At 35.6% G+C, this 20,230-nt stretch overlaps 1 long non-coding RNA gene across 1 annotated transcript in view; it reads right to left on the reverse strand.

Annotated features, from left to right (window-relative positions):
- Positions 1-10,687: 10,687 nt before the first annotated feature.
- The window catches only part of LOC148767383 (uncharacterized), a 57,607-nt gene continuing 48,064 nt past the window's right edge, over positions 10,688-20,230 (reverse strand). The window contains exon 2 of the long non-coding RNA XR_016033786.1: positions 10,688-11,616. This is a non-coding gene — a long non-coding RNA (uncharacterized LOC148767383). The remainder of the gene's footprint in view (positions 11,617-20,230) is intronic.

A 20,230-nucleotide genomic window follows, 5' to 3' on the forward strand; every position in this document is an offset into this window, starting at 1 on the left:
ATGAGAACAACTCATGAGTTGCGGTGGATTGCTGCGCGACCCTGCCTGTCAAAGGAGATGGCGTTATTGTTTAGTATAGAGACCCACTAATGTGCATGTGATATGACTTAGTAAAAGTGGTGTTACCCTTAGTGAGATAGTACGGAGTATCTTCTCTCTTTGGGTGAGTGGTGGTCGGTAGGCGTCCTCTCGTAATTGGCTCTTAATCTGTAAGAAGATGATGAGACGTGTTATGGAAGGTTGATGTAGATAATATCACTAGCCCCCCAGTTTGGGAGGGATGTTTACACACCTCGTTATGGAGTCCCTTCTCGAGCTTTTAGAGACATTTTTGCATGAAGAGAGACGTGGAAGGTTGTGAAGCCTGCAAGGCGACTTTCGTATGAGGAAGATGTAGATGCAAACTTAAACAAATTTGATTTAAGATGGATGTATACCTCAAGCGTAGAACCTTTTGAGATTCCCTATATTCCAGGTTCTGGGTATAGGGTGTCCGTCGAGGTTCTCGAGACGATATGCTCCATTGTTGACCACTTGTGTGATTTTATATGGTCCTTCCCACTTCGGGTCGAGTTTACCAATTGGGCGTGAGGCTTCAGCTTTGTGGAGAACTAAATCTCCTACTTGGAAAGAGCGAGGGCGGACTTTGGAGTTATAAAGTTTCGCCATGCGACTCTTGTACATTTGCTGTCTGATGGATGCAATCTCTCTTAGCTCATCGACGAGATCGAGGTTAGCCCTCATTGCTTCTTCATTTTCCTTTGGTGAATAATTGATGACTCTCCAAGAGGGTTCGCCAATCTCTACGGGTGCTACAGCCTCTGTTCCAAAAGCTAGGTTAAATGGAGATTCTCCTGTTGCTGTTCGTGGGGTTGTTCGATATGCCCACAGAGCATTGGGTAATTCTTCAACCCACTTTCCCTTGGCACTTCCAAGCCTTGTCTTGAGATGTTGAAGTATCGTGCGATTGGTTACTTCAGTTTGACCATTTGCTTGGGGGTTTGCAACCGAAGTGAAGAATTGCTTAATAGATAAACTAAGGCACCAACTCTTGACTTTGTCTCCACAAAATTGTGTTCCATTGTCCGAAATAATGGAACGGGGAATGCCGAAGCGGCACACAATGTTTTTCCAAAGGAATTGGATGACGTCTTCTTCTCGAATGCGAGCTAAAGGTTCTGCTTCTACCCACTTGGTGAAGTAATCTACAGCTACAATGAGGAACTTGCGTCCTCCTGTTGCTGGTGGAAAAGGACCGACCAAGTCAACTCCCCATTGAGCGAAAGGTATGGGACTGTCAATCGGTTGCATCAATGCTGCGGGGAGATGAAGGATGTTAGCGTGTTCTTGGCAAGGCTTGCATCTCTGCACTAGTTTTCTCGCATCTTCATGCATGGTGGGCCAATAGTAACCTTGTCTCAATATTTTGAGAGCTAAGTTTCTTCCACTTAAATGATTACCACAAATGCCTTCATGTACTTCCCGAAGCACATAATCTGCTGCTGATGGGTTAAGGCATTTAAGATAGGGGAAGGAGAACCCTCGCTTGTAGAGATCTTCACCTATCATTAGGAAACGGGCCGCCTTTACCTTTAGTTTCTTCGCTTGGGCGATGTCAGTTGGAAGTTCCCCGCTTTTGAGATAGTTTGTAATGGGGGTGATCCAACAGGGTTCGCTCTCTTCAGCGCAATTCACTCCGTCGGTGGAGACTATTTCTGGTTGGGAAGCCGTGAGGAGGGTGATTTTCCGGCTTCCAATGCTTGCCATGGAACTACCAAGTCTAGCCAACTTGTCTGCATCAATATTGTTGGCTCGTGGTACTTGCTTTATCTCGTAGCTATCCAATTTTGAGAGGAGGGTAAGTGCAAGAGCAAGGTACTTTGCCATGGATTCTTCTTTGGCTTCATAGTTCCCAAGGACTTGGTTGAACACCAACTGGGAGTCGCTGTGTACTATGAGTTTGCGAGCTCCAGCTGCTAAAGCGAGGCGGATACCAGCGATCAAAGCTTCATATTCGGCTTCGTTATTGGAGGCTTTGAAATCAAACCGTTTAGCATACTCGAATTCATCGCCATCTGGGCTTGTTAATACAATACCCGCGCCTCCTCCTGTAGCGGTAGATGATCCATCGACATTGATGGCCCAAGTGGGTATGGATGTGCTCTCTTCCGATGTAGTCATCTCTACTACAAAGTCTGCTAGGATTTGAGCTTTGATGGCTGGGCGTGGTTTGAACTCAACCCGATATTCACTTAGCTCTATAGCCCATTTAGCTAATCGTCCGGAAGTCTCGGGACTTCTCAATATTTGTTTAAGGGGATAGTTGGTGAGAACTATCACCTGGTGCGACTGGAAGTACGGACGTAACTTTCTGGCTGCATTGATGAGCGCGAGAGCAAGTTTCTCCATATTGGTGTAACAGTGCTCTGGGCCTTGGAGAGCTCGGCTTATGTAATATATCGGTTGGTGACCTTTTTCACCATCCCGAATGAGCACTGCGCTAATGGCATCAGCAGAAATAGCCAAATATAGGAAGAGAGTATCTCCTGGCTGGGGCTTCGTTAGAAGAGGTGGGGAAGTGAGATATGCTTTCAATTCTGTGAAAGCTCTTTGGAAGTCTTCATTCCACTCAAACTTTTTCCCACCTCTTAGTATCTTTAAGAAAGGAAGACCCTTATCAGCCGATCGGGATATAAATCGGTTTAGGGCTGCCAAACAACCATTAAGTTGTTGGACCTTCTTAATCGATGTGGGAGAGGCCATGGAGGTGATAGCTTCAATCTTTGCTGGGTTGGCTTCAATTCCCCGTTGTGATATCATATACCCTAAGAATTTTCCGCCTCGAACTCCAAAAGAACATTTTAGGGGATTGATCTTCATCTTGTATTTACGTAAGATGGAGAAGCATTGACTTAAATCGGTTAGGTGATCCGCGACTTTAATACTCTTGACAAGCATGTCATCAATGTACACTTCCATGTTGTTACCAATCAAGTCCGCGAACATCGTGTTCACCAGGCGTTGGTAAGTAGCTCCTGCATTCTTGAGACCGAACGGCATAACTCGATAGCAGTAGATGCCTTGGTCAGTAATGAAACTAGCTCTCTCTTGATCTTCTGGGGCGAGCAATATTTGGTTGTATCTTTGATATGCATCAAGGAAGCTAAGAAGTTCGCACCCTGAGGTTGAGTCTATAAGCTGGTCGATCCTTGGTAAGGGAAATGGATCCTTCGGGCATGCCTTGTTGAGGTCGGTGAAGTCTACACATAGCCTCCACTTGCCTCCGGGTTTAGGTACTAATACCACATTGGATAACCACTCGGGATATTGAACCAATCTAATGTGGCCTGCATCTAAGAGTTTTGCCACTTCCTCTTTGATATGTTTGTTGCGCTCAGGACCGAAAGTCCTTTTGCGTTGCTTGACCGGTTTCAATCTTTTGTCAACGTTTAGTCGATGCAATGCTACTTTCGGAGGAATTCCCGTTAGATCTTGAGCTTTCCAAGCAAATACGTCTCCATTGTGCCTAAGGAAGTTAACTAGCTGATTCTCCACTTCTTGATCTAGATCAGAGCTGATGCGGAGAAGCTTAGAATTATCTCCGGGTATGAGTTCTACTGATTTTAGTTCTTCAACTGCGGCTAGCTTGGCGGTGTCGTCGGGTACGCTGATTAGGATTTCTTTATCAGCTTCGATGACCGCGTTGACCCATTTTCGCTTATCTTGTCTCGGGGTGTCGTCTCCTTTCCCTAAAGGATTAGGTCTCTTAGATGGTTCACGTAGAGCTCTTGCATAACATTCTCGAGCGAGACGCCTATCTCCAAGTACCTCTCCCATCCCGTAAGGAGTGGGGAATTTCCATTTTTGGTGGTAAGATGAAGGCACAAACTTGAATGTATGGATCGCGGGCCTTCCCACGATGATGTTATAAGGGGATGGTTTGTCGACGATAAGGAATTTTATCATTTTCGTCACTCGACAAGGATCTTCCCCTAAGGAGATGGGTAACTCTACTTCCCCCATGGATAAAACACCTTCTCCCGTGAATCCTTTCAGTGGTGTAGTGATGGGACTGAACCGTGCGTTGTCTATGCCTAGCTGCCTGAATGTGTGGAGATACATAATGTCGGCTGAGCTCCCACCGTCAACTAATATCTTTTTAACTATGAAGTTGGCCACCGTTGCTGTTATCACTAACGCATCGACATGATCTTCGTCTGGACCTTCAAGGTCCGAGGAGTTGAAGACTATGCCATGATCAGGTCTTCGTATTTGATAGACGGATGCGGATGGAGAAGCATGTTCTTGATTCATACGTGCTGATCGAGCGAGGGTGCGTCTCGCATTTTGTGAGTCGCCACCTGCCGGTCCTCCGGAGATAAAGGAGATGATTCCTCGGGTGGGTTGGTTATCATTGTTATCTGGGTCGCGCCGATGACCCTCCTCCTCTCGTCGTTGTTGTTGATCTCTATTGTTATCTCGGCGTGGAATATCATCGCGGCGCTTATTTCGAGGCTTATCAATGTATTCGCTCAAGTGGCCTTGCTTGATCAACCTCTCAATCGCCAATTTAAGTTGCGCACATTCCTCGGTAGTATGCCCTTTATCTTTGTGGAATCGACAATAGCGATCTGATTTTTCTCGTTTCGCATTGGGTTGCATTGGGCGTGGAGGTTCTGCCAGACCTTTTTGTTCAATCACATGAAGTATTTCAGTGAGGCGAGTATTGAGTGGAGTGAATCGATTATAAGTAGAAGATGATTGGCCTTGAGGCGGGGGTGGAGGACGTCGATCATCTCGTCTCCTGATATCTGGGCGGTCATCTTCTCTCTTCCTCTTGGGAAGAGCATTGGCAGAAGCTTCTTCTATGCGTATATATTTTCAGCTCGATTTAACAACTCATCTAAGTTGCCAGGAGATCTTCCTGCGATAGATTCTTTGAACCTGCCCGACTTTAAGTTTTGCTGCATAATCCCTGAGAGCATATCTTGTCCTACACTGGGAACTTCATGAAAAGCTTCCACAAAACGCCTGATGTAGTTGCGGAGTGTTTCATTGTCTCTCTGTACGATAGAGAAGAGATGTGCTGGAGTTTTAGCATATTGCTTATTGATGGCGAATTGGTTGGTGAAACGCAATGACAACTGAGCGAAAGTGTCAATTGATCCTGTGGGCAAAGCGTTGAACCAATTCATGGCTCTCTTGGATAGAGTGGTGCGAAACATCTTGCACATTGCTGCATCCGTCGGGCCATATAGGTCTGCCATAGCGTGGAACTTCTCTATGTGTTCCTGCGGGTCGGTAGTTCCTTCGAACTGAGGTAAGCCCGATACTTTCACTCCTTGAGGCAATACCTCGTTGAGGATGTTTAGGGTGAAAGGACTGCGCCTTGTTGGGACTGGCGCTCTTCCGTCGATTGGGTTGTTCACTCTGGGGAACTGGTTTTGGCGAGATACTCTACTATTTATCTCGTCTTCCCCTTCATTAAAGATATGAGCTCTTCGTGGAGACGCATCACCCCGTTGGAGTGAATGGTGGCCTCGCTATCTGGGTTGTGGCTCCCTGTGATTGGTAGATAGCTGCATCCGGGATCGTGGATCTGAGGTGGATGAGGATACACTTATCCGTTCGTCATTGTTCTGGGCTGGTTGCTGTACCCTGGGTGGCATTGCGGGTGGAGCATTAGCTGGGATCGCGGGGGGAGCGTTTGCTGCCATCGTGGCAATGTATTGCGCCACCGCATCAGTGGCGGCGCGAGTGGAAGCTTCTGTTATCATTCGTTGGAGTACCTTTATTAAATGAATTTAAGTTGTATTTATACTTTATTGATTGGGTCGAGATCAATTTATCGGGCCCAACTTTCTTTAGGTGTGACTGGGCCTTCGTATAAATAGCTATTGAGTTGGGCCTGTGGCTCAGTAAGTATGGGTCTATTGGGCTGGGCCAATAGGCATATCAAGTATCAAATTATAAAATTATCATTTTGATTCTCAAAATTTAAAATATTTCACTTCAGTGGAAGCATTAAAGCGGTAGTTAGTTTGATACTCAACCACCTTGAGGTGCAAAATGCACACACAAAAAAAAGAGGAATCAAATATTCCTTACAAATAGCTCTAGCAATTTTAACGGAAAAAAGAAATAAAATCTCAATAAATTTCAATAGAAAAGGGATAATAATTTATTTAATACCTTTGGTTGGAGCATATGAGTTTTTTAAAAGTATCGAAATATTGTTTCAACCATCAATTGAGTGTTTGATACTCCGTTTTGATTACCGCTCCATATTGGAGTTGCTCTAAGTGCTTCAACAAGAATTAAAAAAAAAATTATCACAAAAACTTGGAACCGTCGAAGTTATTCAATAAATTAATTCAACCTGCGTCTTGAGCTAGAGGCTCATATAGTATCAAAACCATTTGCAATGCATAACTATATGAGCTAACATCCGTACGTTAGCAAATATTAGGCACGAATGTGAACGTTATGATGCAACGCATGTGCCATACCATGACACTGACATCTCACAATACGTCACTACGTTTTCTTATAAAACTCTTTCAAGTCACTGGTCTACTGTTGTGTATCAGCTCCACACAGGGTCATATAAGTTCACACATTGAGGATCACTCCTACTCCATGTTTGCATCCGTATTCAAATAGATAGGTCACTCCGACCGGCCAGAAACATGCCACACAAGCAGGTCAACTCGTCCTTCGACCATATATAGGCCACACATATATGCCAATATGATTATATGACCATCTACATCGATTGTCAACTCTTGTTTACAAAATCATTTTGAAAGTTCGTTAATAACATAAACATCATTCACTCACCATTCAGATGAAATTGGAAAAACCGTTGAAATAAATTAAAGCTTGTAGTACGGTATTTAATTTGTATTGAGTACAATAAATAAAAAATAACTCAGAGAGTTATCGTTCTAACTTATTTTCTTGGCACATTTTGTATGTAAGGAACTGCACAAAACGAAATAATTGTTTTGTTATTATTGATCAAACTGGAATCATATTATTTGTCATCAGACAATTAATTACTTCCTTAATTTTTAGATATTTAATGTACACGCCTTAAATTAGTTTATTCTACGGTGATGTACTAATGGGTGAAACTTTGATTGAGTATGTCGTGTATATTCATTGCTTCTTTGATAAAAATTATTTGTCGAAAAAATCCATATTTTTAGATGTTAAATTGTTAAAAAAAAAAACCATGACTATGAGTAGTTTATTAGTTTTGTTTATGTTAATTTCTGGTAGGTGGATTTTGTATCCGATATACTCAAATAAGTTAAACGGCTAAGGTAAATATGTCATCTATGTATTCATCTAATGTCATCTAATTGGTGGATTTCCCAAGTAAAATTGTTAAAAAATACAGTGGAAAATGGCTCAAACAAACCCTTATATTTTTAGGCTTATCAGGGATATTTTCGTCAGATTTTGGAAAAAATATCACAGCAGGGGAATTTTTGTATTTATATGTAGTATAGAGAGTTATATACCAACTCTCATTAGGAGAGTTGGTACCTAGCCTTACCATTAGGGTAAAAGGTCTAGGGTTCGAGTCCCCCTCCCCTACTTCCCCTTGTAATGACTTGAATTACTCAAAAAAAAAAAAAAAAGTTATATGATACATGAGTATTTTTGTATTTAGCCCTAAATTAATTGATGATTATTGGACATATTTATGTAGAAGATTTCAAGCAATGAGTAACCCGAGTGCAAAACATAATTTTGAAAAATTGCATGTTTAGAAATTTTTTAACCGTAAATCTATTGAGAATATATCTCTTGAAGTGGTGTGAACGACCCGAGCTCGCCCGTGTTGGCAGGCTCAAGCTCGAACTCGAGCCCAAGTTCATTTTAGATTTTTTTTTCATTATTAAATTTTATTATTAAAAATATTTAGATTATAATAAAACAAATAATAAATAAATAATAAACTATAATTATATATATTTTAATATTTATATATTCTTTTTATATCATTTCTATAATAGTTTATATTATTACATTATTTAGATAAAAAATTATATTATTAGGGTTTCTAATTTTGAAAATTGAAAATTTGCAAAGTGATAATTGTATCGATGAGAATTTTGTGCTCGTCATCAAAATATAATTGTTATATTTTTTCGAGTATTTGTTTGCTAGAAATGAGCCAAGGAAGAGAGTGGGGTTAAGTTGTTGGGCTTATCCCAACTTAAGCCTGTTAGGGCTTTCACAAGGACGATTTTATCTATCATACACCCGGTGAAGGTTACATCGAGTGATTTTTTACCGTTGATCTACACATACCAATGTGTGTGTGTGTGTGTGTGTGTGTGTGTGTGTGTGTGTGTGTGTGTGTGTGTGTGTGTGTGTATGAATTATAAAGATCTACCTGGTGTATTTCATCCGGTGTAGGATCTCAAAAGCCCACAAGGACCATATAAATATGATTTTATATATCTTGTGAAAGACACACAAGACAAGCATGAAACCCTAGCTTCTCTCCCTCCATTAGCTTCCCACCTTGCACCCGAAACCCTACCTCCGCCACCAGCCGTCGCGCCGCCGCCAATCGCCGCCGCATCGACATCTTTCTTTTCCCCTCGTTCTTCTTCGTTGTACTTAACCTATCACGTATCTAGTGCTACGTAGATAGTGGATTTTATGTTCGTCACATCCATATCATTTAGGATCGAGTGTAGTTGCATTTCCAGATTCTATTGAAGCAAAGCAATTAATGGATTAGTAGACTGGCTAGTTGATTTTAAAATTGAAGTTGTGCATAACTGGCAATTAATAGATGAACTTTCCGACTACCTTTCTGCAACTTGTTTTGAGAGCCTTTCGAATTCTTTCCGATTACGCATGAGCGCACTTTTCTGAGGGGTGTAATATTCTGATGTTTGGGGGTGAGTTAGAATTGAATTATGTTTTCACGATTCGAGTTGTTGGTTAAAAGTTAAATAAATGGTATTTACGTGATTTTTTTATGTTATTTTGTTATAAAAAAATGGTATTGTCGTGATTCACGCTCTGATTTCCCAGCCTCTCTGACTCGAGCTTAATCCGTAGGGTGCATTTCTTAATCCGTAGGGTGCATTTCGTCGCCTAGTCTCTTGAGCTAACTAGCTTGGGGGTTTCCTAGACTAAAGTTCGATACATGGGTCAGAGAGATAACACAGTGGTATCGAACCTTGCACGAGTCACGATTATTCCCATTTCAAAAAAAAAAAAGAAAAAAGAAAAAGTTGTGATGAAAATCACCAAAAAAAATTGTTGTTGTCATTTTTCTATTGAATAAATAGACCTACTTATGCCCAATTCGAGTTTTTGAATTTCAGAATCAAAACTTACTTTTCGTCCACATTTCTACTCAAAACCTCGATGATTGTGCTTATTGTTTGATTACGTATTCTTGAGTCTATCTAATATTTTGGTCGGCAGAAAAGTCGAATATCTTAAGACGTATGCTATTTTTTGATTTTAGGTTTGATAAGTGTTCGTTTTGCACGATTTTTGCTCATCAAATCTTCGAGTTTTGGCACATTGAAAACCGAGATGTCAAAACTGAACAATAATTTGTTCCAGCTCAAAAAAACAACATAAAGACTTGTGGGATCCTCCGCTTTTTGAAAAGCAATAAATAAAAATAAAGTAAAAGTTGGTTGAGAAATAAGATTATTGTAGCAAATCGCAAACTGATGTTTCAAAACTGGGCAAAAAGACTCGTGGGATCCTCTTATCTGTGGAAATCAATAAAATAACTAATGTAGAAGTATAAAGAAAAAGAAACTGAGCCTTTTATTTTTTAATTATATACTAGAAAGACGAACGTGCGTTGCACGTCTCGTGTTAATTTTCGTATTATTTTTTGTGCTTTATTATTTTTTTCTTAGATATTTTAATACAATTTCTTACAAGAATAATTAATTAACTTTGGGCAATATTTTGATCTTATGTAATTGCATACTTTATACTTAAAACAATTTAGAAGTGCGTCTAAGCTCTTATACATTTTATAATTTGTTTATATTCGAAGAGTTTTCTAATAAAATGTTATTTGCCTATATAGATGACATTATATGTTAGTATTTTTATTGTTTGATAAATAATATTCTATTTATAAAATGTGAAACTTATATAGAAAATAAGATGACAACGAAAAGTATATGTAATTTAGTACCAATTTGTTTTGTTCCAATTGTTTTCTTCAAACAAAATCGTGTTTGTTCAGTTTCTCAAATTACAGAATAGCGAATAAAACATCTTTATGTTTGACAAATTATTATTCTAAGATACATTTTTTGAACACTAATAGATATTATTAACTGCTACACTTTTTTTTTTTTTAAATCTCCTTCCAAAATATAACTGAAGTTTATTCATTCTCAAATTATCCGTCAAAATATATTTACCCATATGAAATAAAAATAAGTCTATCAAAACGCTTCCAAACATTGCAACGAATTCCAACATCCAAATATAACAACTCTTTATTTTGTTCTCTCATTTTCTAATTTCGAAAATGCCCCCACATAAAATTAGTGTTAACTTGCAGCTAGCACATACCAAGGCTTCACTATCTGCAGCTAATAATCAAGAGCTTATTTTCTTCAACTATTTTTTGTGAGATAACGGATATGTAATTCCAGAATTTTACAAAGAGTCATACACCAAATCCCAAAATATAATTAGAAAAAATTAAATACTTTTCCAATCTTGATTAGGTTATTCTGATTCATCGTCTTGGGCTCGTCAGCAATATAAGAAATTTTCCATCATCCTAATTATATAAGAAAACATAACAATTCATTTTCTATCATAGAGATATCCGAAAACATTGAATAATAATGAAGAAACTACGACTATGACATTGATAATAATCGTTTCAAGAGCATAAAATATAGCGACGAACCCTATTCATTGAAACTTACAATATTTACAATATTTCCGATTCTGATATCGTAACTTACAATATTTCTTGGAAGATTAAAATCTTGCCCAACTAAATTACAACTTATAACGTTGATTTGAAGGGTGGTTAGATTGGACAAGAATTGAAACTCCTCTTATTCGATGAGCCCTGCGATCACTCCCGATTTTATTCTCTTTAGCTTACTACATAATGTAAATTCTAGTTGTTTCAGGCATCTTAGTCCCCTCTCCTCAATAGAGGGACACAATTGGCAACGGAGAATTTCGAGATTTGATAATTCCCCAACAATGGAGATGTTCTTCAAAGACTTGCAATCAGAATGAACCAATGTCCGGAGATATTTCAGCATCTGTATGCTTTGTGGTAGTAAGCTCAATCTCCTAGAGGGTTGGAATTTCCAAAACTTCGTCAATTAGTTGTACTTCATTGAGCTCACTACCACAAAGCATACAGATGCTGAAATATCTCCGGACATTGGTTCTTTCTGATTGCAAGTTTTTGAAGACCATCTCTATTGTTGGGGAATTATCAAATCTCGAAATTCTCCGTTGCCAATTGTGTCCCTCAATTGAGGAGTTTTCTATAGAGAAAGGGGGCCTAAGATGCCTGAAACAGCTATAATTTAATCAACAAACAAGAACATAATCACGATTATCAAATACCTTGCATGGAGAGTAAAATAGGACGGCTCTTATATAGTATTAATATATATACATAATATACAAACTGATTGAATTTTTCTTTTTCTTTTTCTTTATCTTTTTCTTTATCTTTATCTTTATCTTTTTTCTTTTTCTTTTTCTTTTTCTAACTTTTACTTTTTTTCTTGTCTCTCCTTTTCTTTTGGAAGAATTGTCGGGTTTTATTGCTACGGCCTACGGGTTGCTGATAGACATGGGTAGGGGTGCAAGTTGGAACGGATTTTCCAATTTTCGCCGGTTCCGATCTGAAAAGTTCCGATTTTGGAACAACTTTTTTCATTCCGACTTCCGAGATTATGATTTCCAAAATTTTCCGATTTTCTTGGATTGAAATTGGAATTATATAAAATAAATTTGGAATTTCCGATTTCCGATCCGATTTAGTTCCGAAATTAATTCCGAAAAATTCCGATTTTTTTCCGAAAAATACACCTATAAATAGTATATATTATATAATACTTATTTTCTGAAAAATAAACCTATAAGTTTTGTTTCAGGATTTTGACATAATGAATTGTTATTAGAAGTTTTATTGGATATTATGTTGTGTTTGTTTTTATTTATTTTTTTGAACTGAATTTAGCAGTTATTAGTTTTACTTTTATCGACGTGGATGCTCTTATTTTTGAAAAATTATGAAAATTTTAGAAATTTTCGGCTAAGTTTTGAAATTTTAAAGCTTATGTGATTTTCGATTTTTTTCCGAAATTCCAAAATTTCCGGGCCTTTTGGAATTGGAATGAATTTTTAGATTCCGAAAATTTTGGATTTGGATTTGGAATTGATTTTGTGCTTCCGAATTTTTTTGGAAATTTTCCAAAAATGCTAATTCCGATCCGATCCATCCGACTTTAACCCCTAGATATGCCACGGGTCGGTTTCGGGTCCAGACTTCTTGGACCCGAGACCCGGACACGAGGGCCCATCGGGTCCACCTGGATTTTTAATGAAATAATCACCAAAAATGCAACTTCGTTAGTTATTGCAATATTAATCTTAACTATAAATATATAATTATAAATAGGGAAAATGAGGGATAACCCCCTCAATACACAAAATAATAGAGTCCAGGCCCATTTTAATATTTACCATTTGTAAAGAAATCTAAAATTAACATTAGGAATTGTGAGACCCCCCTCACGTGTTTATTATTCCAATTTTGTCCTTTCTTCCCCCACTCTTTCTCTCTCTCCCCCCCTCTTTTCTCAACCGTCCTTTTTGACGTGTTGTCATTTATTATTTTTCTTCTCTCTCCTCTCTCCTCTCTTCTCTCTCTTACACAATTTCCTCTCTTCTCTCTCCTCTCTCCTCTCTTCTCTCTCTTCCACAATTTCCTCTCTTCTCTCTCCTCTCTCCTATCTTCTCTCTCTTCCACAATTTCCTCTCTTCTCTCTCCTCTCTCTCTCTTCTCTCTCTCTCCTTTCTCTTCCCTCATTTCCTCTATTCTCGTCTGTTTCATTTTTTCTCTTTAGTTTCTCTATATCTTCTCAATACTTTATCTTTTCTTCTACATCTCATCTCATTTTATAACACCATAGTATCTTAAATTGAAATATAATATAGTGAATTAATGGAAAACTATAGTTGATTACCAATTTTTTATAGTTGACATCGGAACAATTGTAGTTGACTATCCAATTTTTGTAGAACTCTGGCAACAATATTGTTAACTACCAATTTTTTATAGTTGACATCGTAAAAATTATAGTTAACTATCTAATTTTTATAGTTGACTCTGGAAAAAATATAGTGAACTATCCGATTTTATAGTTGACTCTGGCAACAATATAGTTAACTACCATTTTTTTATAGTTGACATCGTAAAAATTATAGTTAACTATCTAATTTTTATAGTTGACTCTGGAAAAAATATAGTGAACTATCCGATTTTATAGTTAACTCTGAGTGTATGACCGTAATTTTTTAAGTTTTTCGACAACAATGATCTCTTCTTTGTTGTGGACTCTGATAAAACAAATTTCATACGAAACAAATATTTATGAGTCAACAAATAGTGCGACCATAGATATGTAGATCTAAAAAACAAGCTTGTTTACAAACTCCATTTTTGAATAATCAACCATTTTTGCAGTCTTCATAGTCGCTGAAATTGAAAAAAAAAACAAAAATGGAAATATGTCGTATTATGACATAAAACAGAGAAATCTAATTATATGTTGTAGGAAAAACGGATTTCATAGCAGCCTACCTTTATTCGATTTTTTTGATTTCACCATATTTTTGTGTCTGCTTCTCCTCGATTCACACATTTGTGAATTTTTTTCCAACAAATGAAGAAAACTAGGGTTCCACCGAAGGCCATAGATCATGGGTAGATTTTAGCGAATTATTGGGATGATATTCTATATATTGCCGTGATTTAGGGGGGAGAGATTTTTTTCCCATGAATATTTGTTATGAATCCCGTAGTTTAGGTAGAGATGGTGGGGGGGCTGATTTCTAATACAAAATGTGAGGGTAGTATTGGTATGATACTAATGGAGGGGGTTTGACTTATTAAAAATAATGAGGGGTGGTTAGTTCTAATATTTTTCTTAATAAGGGGGTTTTGTCTCATTAACCCTTATAAATAAGGGGCCTTAAGATATAAGTCCCTAGTGACAAAACTTATTAGAACTAAATGACAAGTTTAACTAAACATTTGCTACACATCCTTTATAAAATTCATTCCGAAAATACCCCTCCACTCACAAATTCGAATTATGCATTAAGTAAAATTCAAAGTGCATTTATCATCTTTTTAGTTTGCATCTAATATTTTCATTTTTCATCAAATATTTTCATATTTTTTTTGCAGAAAAGACGTTTTTTTTTTCTTTCAACATTTTAGCATTTCTTACACTATTTGTAAAAAAAATAAAATTCTTTTTTTCTATATAATACTGAAAATTACAAACAAATATGTTTTTCATTTTTTTTGATTTAATTTACGTATTTTTTTAATTTTATTTGCTGTCAATACTATAGTAGACTATGATATACTACGATATACTATGATATACTGGTGTACTATAATATACTGGTATACTATGATACACTACAGCGTACTATGGTTTACTACGGCGTATTATTCCAAACCCTAGCAGCAAAACAACCTCTCGGCCGTCGCCAAACCCTAGCAGCCGCCGCCAACTCCTATGAACAAAACCCTAGCCGTCAACCAAAATCCTAGCGTCGGAAAAAAACCCTAGATTAACACAACCACCATCCACCGTCGATCTAATCTCAACCACCGTCTCCAATGGTCATCCCCACCATAACATCACCTCTATAAACACGACCACCGCCGTCATTGCCACCTCCGTTGCTCCCTTCTACATCCGCCGCCTGCTCTGCCGCATCACCGCCGAAGTCTCCAAAGACCTCGAAATTTCCAGATCTTCGCATCTCCTCCTTCAACCTTCTCTAACACTCCATGGCAGATCTGGATTGGGTCCTCCAATTTCGATGGCACCAAAATCCTCAGTCTGCAAAAATATGAGAAAAGTAGAGAAAGGGGTGAAAGTTGGAACGATTCAAAAGAAGAGAGAAAACGACGGGAGTGGGGTGGCTGGAAAAGAAAGACGGGAAAGAGATTAATGAGAGTAAAACCTAATTTATGATTATTTATATTAAGGGTATTTTCGGGTTAAACAAAAATAAAAGGATGTGGGTCAAATTTTATTTTGAACAAAGGATTTAGTTAATATATTTTATTTGAGGTTGTCATCCACTTCAAATTAGGTTTATGTTGAGGGACTCTTAGCATATTACCCCTATAAATAATACTATAAAATAACTATAACATTAGTTAATTGTCAGGTTCATTATCTTTAATATTAAAAATCTCCCCTTATAACAAATACATATATATTTAAAAATCTCTCCTAATAACAAATGCATATATAAATAATTACGATTTAATTTAAAAGAAAGATTGAATTTTGATTTTTTTTTAATTTTGAAATTACGAAAAATTTCTCATATTAATTATTATTAAATAATTAACAAATGCAATATAAGAAACTTTTAAAAAGATATATAGAATCACGGTTCAATACATCAAAACATCTATTATTAATTACTATATCAATTTAATCTCCACTATTGAAAATATAAAGTATTGAATCAATTCAATATATAAACAAATGTGTTGACTTATTACAAATTCACTTATGTTATTAAAATCGACAGTGTCAAAAAATCGAATGAAAAATAAAATAATATGTTTATTTAAAAAAATAGATTATAACTCATTTCAATTAATTTAAATCGATTAACCTCAATTGTTGACAAGAACTTATTAATATTATTGCGTATCTTATCATAAGATGATTATTTAAAAATATAAATCTCGACTAGTAACAAATTTAAATCGATTAACATCAATTGTTGACAGGAACTTATTAATATTTATATATTATTAATTGTCATGTTGACTATTATCAAAATAACAAATCTCGACTAGTAACAAATGCATATATATATTTAATTTTGAAAAATATAAAAAAATACAATTTAATTTAAAAGAAAGATTGAATTTTGATATTTTTTTAATTTTAAAATTTTGAAAAATTTCTCACTTATTACTTTCACTTATAAATACCCATAATTCAATCTTCACAACTTTAATTTTATTTAGTTTATGTCTCAAAGTCTTAATCGTTTCATTTTTTTCTAAATTTGTTTAGTGTTTAAAGTCATTTTTTTTATTTTGTATTTAAAGTTAATCTCATGTTTTTTCAAGTTTCAATATAAGTTTTTTTCCTTTCTTATAAAAAAAAATATTGAAAAACCAGGTGGACCCGGACCCGACCCGGACCCGGATGGACCCGGGTGGACCCAGACCCGGACCCGCCTCCCCGCGGGTCGGTTTCGGGTCCCCGAAAAGTCGGACCCGGACCCGACGGGTCCGACCCAGACCCGGACCCGACCCGCACCGTGGCCATGTCTAGTTGCTAATATATAACTTCTTACTTGTTGGTATATATGGAATATTATATAAAGAATAGATATGCTATTTCAAATTCTAGCTTAAGTTTTCCAATGAATCATACTTAGTTTTGTCTTTTTCCTTAACTGACTTTCCAATGCTCCTAGGCCCCGTTTCGTTGCCAAGATAGTGTGTGCCTGTCACCATGCATATAATGTTATATTATGCAACCAGGGATCGGAAGCAAATACTAGGTTCAATCAACTTTGCTTATAAGATATAAAGAAACGTATGTACATGCGCTCGTTTATATACGAATATCTACGGAACAAGAACGAGTTGTGAACCACAAGTTATAGATTGGGCTTGGAGCAATATGTTGATTAATTTCAAACAATTTTTGTCTCATAGATGAGATTCTGTTGGCATCTCATTTATATACGAATATTTGTTTAATTTGTTGAATTTAATATGGGTTTTGATTAATGGATACATTTGATTTTTCTATGGATTCTTTTTTGCTTTTCTTGTATTTATATCATTGAGTTTATTGTATTTACTATCCATGCGAAAACCGCAACTGCGCGTTTTCCCTCTGTCATAAAAAAATTAGCAAAAATCCCCATATATTTATTTTTAGATAGCATACTCGACCCATTTAAACTTTCTCCATTGAGCGGTTGTAAAAGGACCGAAGTACCTTGGGGGGTTTCTGCAAAAAACTAGGGGACTAAATTGAAGTTTTGAAAAACTCAATCAAATAAGTTTGGGGAGTGAATTGTAATTTTCAACAAAAAACATATAATATTTATAAAATATTATGTATTTCATTATTTCATATTTTTGTAAGTACCAAATATTGCTTTGTAAATATTTATAATTTAATAAATTTAAATCGAAAAAAATGCAAAAAATATATATTAAAATTTATTAAAAAAATGTTGGAGGCAATTATGTCATTTCACACAGCAAAAACGAAGAAAAATCGCAGAACCGACAAGTGAGATACACGATTTGCGACGATTCGGATTTTCGCCTTTGATTAATAGATACAGAGGGTATTTGCTATTTTTTTTATGACAGGGGAAAATGCGCAGTTGCGATTCTCACAGGGGTAGTAAATGCAATAAGCTCTTATATCATTAGTAAATTTTAGTTCTAGTATCCTAAAAATGGTGTAAATTAATTAATATGCTATTAAATAGTGTGATTTTTCTTTTTGAAGGTGAGGTGAACTCCGTCTTTGAAAATGGTGGATCAACCGGTGTTTGTTACTCTATAATTTCAACTGATTATATGTTTCGATTGAACAATGTGTTTAATAAAAGAAAACTATATATGGAATCCAAATATATACAAGTACAATTCGGAACAGGGGGTTTTCGTGGGGGCTGAAATATAAGGTTAATTTAAGAGAGGATCTTTTTTTTTTGTTTTTGCGGACTAAGGTGTACAAAATTAAAATTTGGAGGGGAGGGGGGAGGGGGGGCGAAAGTGCATTAACTAATACATAAATACAAAAAAAAAAAACAGCTTAAAAAAAACTTGGGGGCGGGGGCCAACCCAGCCATAGGCATGGGTACGCCCCTGAGTACAAAGCTAACGGTGACTTAGTTGTTTAATGCTTGCTTTCATATTGCTTTGATATTGAGAAATGATAATAGCTAGACACAAATGTTAGCTATGAGTATAAAGCTAATGGTGCACTAAGTGCTTTAACATTATATTGAACAACTTTACATTGATTCATTTCAAATTCATATGTTCTGATAGAAAACTTTTCCAACTCAGCTTGTTTCATTCTAATTTTTTGTTTTTTTCGGTTTAGCTAATTAAATGTAGGGTGAATAAATTTACAATTATATTTCTTAAAACTCAATATAAACATCTACGTGAACCATGGATTTTACATCAAAATATATAAAACTCTCTTCTCCAAGAATAACATAAAAGACTTCAAATTGTGGTTGTGGATGCAATTGCAATACGTGGGATCCTTCTCTTTTTGAAAGCAATAAAAAGATGAAGTAATAATAAAAAAGATAAAGTAAAAGTATAAAGGAAAAAAAAAAGATAAAGTAAAAATGTAAAGAAAAAAAAAAGTAAAGACGATTTCTTTATCAAAAGCAATTAAAAGATAAAGTAAAGTGTAAAGGAAAAAAAAAAAAAAGAATAAAGAGTCTTGGTATTTTAGTCCGATGAAAATAGATGCATCCACGACTCAACCTCAAGACCATGTTTAATCCTTAGGCGAGCTAAATCCAACACTAAAATTTACTAAATCTCAAACATAAATTAAAAAAAAATTCTCTCTACTCGTATTCTCTCTAAAATAATTTTATCCAAGTCACTAAAAATTCATTATTTTTTTACATGAATAATCATAGAAAATGAGTTCAGTTTTATTTAATATTTATTCAATTTGATTAAGCCTTTTTAATTATTCAAATTTATATCAATTCGAATTTTTTCCTCAAAAAATTCCAAATTTATTTTAGTTTGAACATGTGAAGATTTTTGTCAAATTCGAACTTGGAGTGCTGGGACGGTTTTAGTATGTCATTTTGTGGAAAAAAATAGGAAACAAGTAGAAGAGTGGGAAAGGAGAAGATTTTAGAGAGAGAAATATTTTTAGTTATGTTCATGATTTGGTAAAATTAGTGTGAGATTTAGCATTTCAGATTCTAAAAAAGAAATTGCATCTGTAATAATTTTTGAAATTTTGTTTCCTAGTGTGGCTTGACATGTAGTGATCATTTTGTTGCTCCAGAAGTTATTTGAGGAAACAATCCTAGTATAATGTTGCAAACATTATCAACAACGTTGTATCAACTAGGTTGATTGTTCCTAGAGGTGTCATAGAGGACCAGCTCGACAATCAACCGAGTTGATACGACGTTGTTGATAATGTTTGCAACATTCTGTCTGATACTAGGACTTTTTCCTCGAGCAATATGTGAAGCAACCAAATGATAACTACAAGTCAAGCCACACTAGAAAAAAAAAATCAAAAATCACTACAAATAAAATTTTGTTTTTTATAATAGGGCTAACTAAATACATTTTGCACCCCCGAATATATATAGCTTATGTAACACTTGCCCCCTTAAAGTATCATTTGTAACATTTACTCCCCTCAACATCAAATATTTTATGTTTTAAACTTAAAACATAATAAACATAATAATTTAATAATTATTGGATCATAAAAATTGAAAAGTAACTAAAATTAAATTATTGGAAAAAAAAAGTAATATATATTGTATAATAATGAATGAAAATTTAGAAATTAATGAACTAAAATAAATTTAAATACTTAATATTACTATTATTTATGTATTTATTTGTTAAAATTTATCGATATGAATATATTCGATTAATTGGTCCAATAACAATTAGATGTTATTCATTAAATATGTACCCAACAGTACAAGATAATATTTTTAAATTTTTAAGTATTGCATTTTTCAACAGATATTTTTAGTTGTATAATTTAATTATTATTTTAGTTAATATTTTAAATAAAAAAACAAAATTTTTAGGTATTAAGATTTAAAATACAAATTAAATTGACCTTGAGGGGGTTAGTGTTACAAATGATACTTTAGAGGTAAGTGTTATAGAGTATATACATTAGGGGTG

This window comes from Erythranthe guttata, chromosome 10 (assembly GCF_056151865.1).
Source record: "Erythranthe guttata isolate IM_541 chromosome 10, IM_541, whole genome shotgun sequence".
Taxonomy (NCBI): Eukaryota; Viridiplantae; Streptophyta; class Magnoliopsida; order Lamiales; family Phrymaceae; genus Erythranthe; species Erythranthe guttata.